This window comes from Sinocyclocheilus anshuiensis, unplaced genomic scaffold, assembly GCF_001515605.1.
Source record: "Sinocyclocheilus anshuiensis isolate Anshui unplaced genomic scaffold, SAMN03320099.WGS_v1.1 scaffold755, whole genome shotgun sequence".
Classification (NCBI taxonomy): Eukaryota; Metazoa; Chordata; class Actinopteri; order Cypriniformes; family Cyprinidae; genus Sinocyclocheilus; species Sinocyclocheilus anshuiensis.
In genome coordinates, this window is record NW_015552587.1 from 101,637 (window position 1) to 106,753 (window position 5,117).

A 5,117-nucleotide genomic window follows, 5' to 3' on the forward strand; every position below is an offset into this window, starting at 1 on the left:
ACACACACACATCACATACACACATACACACACACACACACACACACACACATCACAAACACACATCACAAACACAACACACACACACACACACATCACAAACACAACACACACATCACAAACACAACACACACATCACAAACACACACATACATCACATATACACACACACATACACACACATACATCACATACACACACACATACATCACATACATACACACATACATCACATACACATCACATACACACACACAACACAACAGACAAAAGGAACTTGACGCCTTTTTCCTCACACACCACTAAACAAATAACACAAGCATCAAATAACAGCACCAAAGTCTGATAAACACCATAACTGGCTTGAATTCATTGTAAAAGAACAGAAGAACAGAACATGTCATAGAAGTTTCATTAGACTGCTTCGAAATTGTTTTGTACAATTGCTTGATCAAAGTGAAATCAACACAGTCATTTAAAAGCCAGTGCTATTTGACTGACAGCATATGTATATGCAATACAGTATGATTATCGGTTCAAATGCATTAGTAATGCAGGAGGTCAGTCATGTGCAGTTTGATGTCTCACTTTTAGCAGCTAATGACTCTTCCTGCACAAACTACAAACACAGCACGTGCCTGATGCTAGAGCTGATAAACAGCAAAGACATTATATTCTTACCTGCTCTAAAAGAGACGGAAGTGAAGTCGAAGGCTGTGGGCTGCTATGTTAGCTGTTCACACACACAGAAATACTGAATGAGGAGAGCTAACATTAGCATACACGCTAAAAACACCAGCAGCAAACATCATCATCATCCTCCTCCTCCTTCAGCTAACGGGCACAAACACAAATGACCTCATTCTGATCCTCTGCAGGCCTCTGCGATTCTCCACCAAAGATGTATCACACCTATCTGTATGACTGCTGCACGAATGTACTGTACTCAAGCTCAGGCTTTAAATACACAAAAACGCCAGCCAAAGCCGCGTGACGTCAGGCGTGACGTCACCGCGAGGGCGGGGCCACGGTGAAGCTGTTTCCAGTCGGTGGCCGCTTTCAAAGTGCTTTTAAGGACAAATAAAACTCTGGTAAGCGTCAGATTAAAAACACCAAATAAAAAAGGTAATATTCAGGTTAGTACTATCTTTCAAACATTTATTTTCTACATTGTGCAACCTGAAGAAGTTTCAAATATACTGTATTTCTTTGTGTCATAAAGAAATGCATAGCCTGTCAAAAACAAACTCTGGTGAGTTACAGATTCAAAAAATAAAAAAGCTCCTCTCTCTGTCACAAAACAGTTGCAAATAAGGATGAGGTGAGGATCTAAGGGCAGCAAATTCGTTTTATTTACACAAACTCAAAACTAGAAACAGGAACTGAACAGACGTAACAAGACTTGACCATGAACAGAAGAAAACACAGGACTTAACGGGATTATTTCACCCAAAAATGAAAATTCTCTCCCTCATGTCGTTCCAAACCCGTATGACCTTCCTTCATCTTTGGAACACACACTAAGATCTTTTTTTGAAAGTCATCATCTGATTGGTTGAGTTCTACAGGATTTCTGTGAACAAACCTGTCATGACGCCAAAGCCCTCACTGAAGAAGAAAGCCATCGTGTTTACAATGTTTTTACACCAATGATTGCTTATTAGAATAAACTAAACACTGGATTTCAAAAGTATGTGAAGTTCACGGCATAGAGTCTTAATGACTGAAGACGACGCTCTTGAATCAATGATTTATTGGTTACACGCCAGTTTGTTATTGTAGAGACATCGACTTGACATGTTCACACCCCTAAACATGACGCTAAATAAACTGTGATTAGACGCTTTACATGTCGGTCAGACAGGTGGCCCCTGGCCAATGAAAGCTGCTGAGTCCAGACCTTCTGCTGTCAGTCTTTGCGAAATTGCAAGAATAAGGTGGTTGACCAAGATGATATTGCTTGGGTGAGTGTATGTAGGCCAGCGGTCATGCAGCAGTAAATGAGACCGCTACAACTCAGTTAAGATTGTGGACTAAGAACATATGCACATAGTTAACCCAATCAAAATGTATACTATTTTTCCTTATTAAAAGACTATTTTTTTAAATAAATATTTCCCTGGACTGTATGCTTTGGCTTCACTCCTTTCTCCTGTGTTCAAGTGTTCACACTCCAGGTCTGACACAAAGAATTAAATCAAATAAGCATCAGTAGAATGGAACTGTTTTGTCTTGTGTAGTTTTCTTAATGTTCACAAAACATAACTGACAACTGCCAAATACGTAAAGTGATCCACCTTACATGCAAAATGTTTTACAACCCCAATCCCAGAGAAGTTGGGACATTTTGTAAAATGCAATAAAATCAAGAATCTGTGATTTGTTCATCAGCTCAGACTGCTGAGCTTCTGAAGTCTTACTGGACAAACATTTTGCTTGTAAAACTTTAACAATTATAGTATCCTCAATTCCCATACAATGAAACATTGTAATTAAAAGGAAGGTTGATGTGACACAGTGTTAAACACGCCACTTTCCCAACTTTTTTGGAGTGTGTTGCAGCCATCAAAATCAAAATTTGGCAAGGCAAGTTATATAGCACATTTCATACACAATGGTAATTCAAAGTGCTTTACATAAAAGGAAATAAAATAAACATAAAAAAAATAATCACAACAATAAAACAAGGAATTTAAAAACTTTAAATGATTTAAAAATAGATTTAAAATGAATTTAAAACAGTTAAAAATAGACAATGATAATACATAAAATACAGTGCAATCAGTTCGGACGTAGCAGTGCTCATTCAATAAATGCACAGATGAGTTTTGAGTCTGGATTTAAATGTGGCTAATGTTTTAGCACATCTGATCTCTTCTGGAAGCTGGTTCCAAATGCGGGCAGCATAAAAGCTAAAAGCGGACTCCCCTTGTTTTGTGTGTACTCTTGGTATTTCTAACTGACTCGATCCTAATGATCTGAGTGGTCTGTTAGGTTTATATTCAGTGAGCATATCTGCAATGTATTTAGGTCCTAGGCCATTGAGTGATTTATAAACGAGTAAAAGTACTTTAAAATCAATCCTAAATGTAACTGGAAGCCAGTGTAAGGACCTGAGGACTGGTGTAATATGCTCAGATTTTCTGGTTCCTGCATGTCATGGTCATCCACATAGACTTATGCTCTCCTATACTCACATAATAACTTCTCCCTTCTAAGTATGACCTGAATTTGAGTACCATCCCAGAAAGACCGACCCAGTTTTCCAGAATACTTTAGAAATATCATGAAGTGTGCAAACATCTCTGCACTGAAACAAAAACATCATGTCATGGTTCGTCACCAAAGTCATTCAAACCTCTCCAAATATAACAGAATTAATGGCAGTCTTTGGAGGGGAAAACAGACAGGCTCCTCTGGTGTAAAATATTCTTTAAGATCCACAGCATAAAGTTTCACAATCCACCTATCAAACACATTTCCCACTACCTGATTAGCAGACACTGAAAAATTCATGTTTTGCTAAATCTTGCATCTTCATGCAAAAACTTTGCAAACGAATCCTATGTTTATTAAACAGGACTTCTTGTTGGTGAAACACACATCACTCTTCTAGGGGTATAAGGAGTGTTTGGAGAGTCACAACACATGTCTTCAGTGTTTAACCACCGTATCCTAAACCTTATTTAGCAAACACTGGGATGTCAGTACACAGAGGACAAAAGAACAACTGTCACAGGTGTGGGTGCAAGCCAGGGACAGTCGAGGACTCGAGTGCAGGGTTAGACGGGTTTTAATGAAAGTCCAAAAATAAAAATAAAAACAACAAACAACAATGACAACTACCCCCACAGCACAACAATAACACAGCAGAGAAGAGCACATGGCCAGGAATTCACCCTACCATGTGCTCAGACCCAAAAACATAGGAGTGTCACGATTCTGTCACCCAACACTATAAAGAAACTCACAGGACCGTGACAACAATACCATAAAACTGTCTGTCAGCCGTAGAGGTGTAGAGACATGATTCAGAACAGGTGTGTGTCAGTCAGAGTGACATAGGGTCACGAATCAAGTCATAAACCACCTTTTTGACAAATAGTATAGGATACAATTTGCTTGCTTTATCTGCACAAATGTTTGACAACTTAGTCGTCTTACTGATTATTTTCTGAAAATGTATTCACCCTTAGGCCATCCAAGATGTAGTTGAGTAATTCAAATATCTGATAAAAGCTCCACAAGTGATCCACATGACTCTAGTTCATCAATTAACGTCTTGTGAAGTGATCCATCATCAAAATCCATCAAGATGTTTTTCATTTCAAACCGTTGTTGTTGGCTAAAATACAAGTCCTCTCCTCTCCACAACATTGCTTTCTCCTGTGAAAAAGTCATTTAATCTGAATAGTGAGAGTTAATATGCACATATCAAGTGCAAACAGTTTTAAACAAATATGTTGGTGGATTGGTGTGAGATCTCGACAGGGGATGGATATTTTCACTGGAGGAAGAGTTATTATGGATTATGGATTGGTGTTTTTGGCCAGAAGTGACAGTTTAAAGTTAAAAAGCCTTAACATTTTTACAAACACACAGCTTTTCACTTCATAGGATCTACTGGTGTCCAAACATCTGGACAGGTGACAACAACAACATAATCAATTGCTCTTTAAAAATATGCATTTCCTTAATTTGTAATACCTTTTTTCTATCCCAGTGTGTATTTTAATACACAAAATCCTCATTAAACACCTCAAGTGCTCTTGGGAGCTGTTTACTCACTCATTTTTAAAGAAATGGTGAAGGCAATTGTCAGCAAATTTTCATTTTGGGTGAGCTATTCCTTTAAAGCTGCAGTCCTAACTTTTTGCGCTCTGGCGGGTAAAGAAAAACTACTAGTAGTACTAGTAGTTAGAAAACTACTTCTCTCTGTTCTTGTCTATGATGAGTCACGCAGGCCGGTTGCATAAAAGGTTTAGACTAGTCTTAAAAGTTAGTCAGCTAATTTTTTCTTTAAGGCAGGTCATATATTTTTTTAATTTACTTAAATAAAAATGTACATTAGTATAAGTTTAATCCAAAAAATAAGACTGATTACCCTTTGGTTAACT

The 5,117-nt window shown here is 37.9% G+C and overlaps 1 protein-coding gene across 8 annotated transcripts in view; it reads right to left on the reverse strand.

The window, feature by feature from the left end:
* ppip5k2 (diphosphoinositol pentakisphosphate kinase 2) overlaps positions 1 to 986 on the reverse strand; it is a 47,831-nt gene extending 46,845 nt beyond the window's left edge. For 2 of the 8 annotated variants that reach the window (XM_016456353.1, XM_016456352.1), the window contains exon 1: positions 682 to 985. The gene's annotated coding sequence lies outside the window, so the exon portion shown is untranslated. Of the gene's footprint in view, positions 1 to 681 lie in introns of all 8 variants that reach the window. The other 6 variants (XM_016456360.1, XM_016456357.1, XM_016456359.1 and 3 more) reach the window with 5 other exon arrangements.
* Between the last annotated feature and the right edge of the window lie 4,131 nt (positions 987 to 5,117).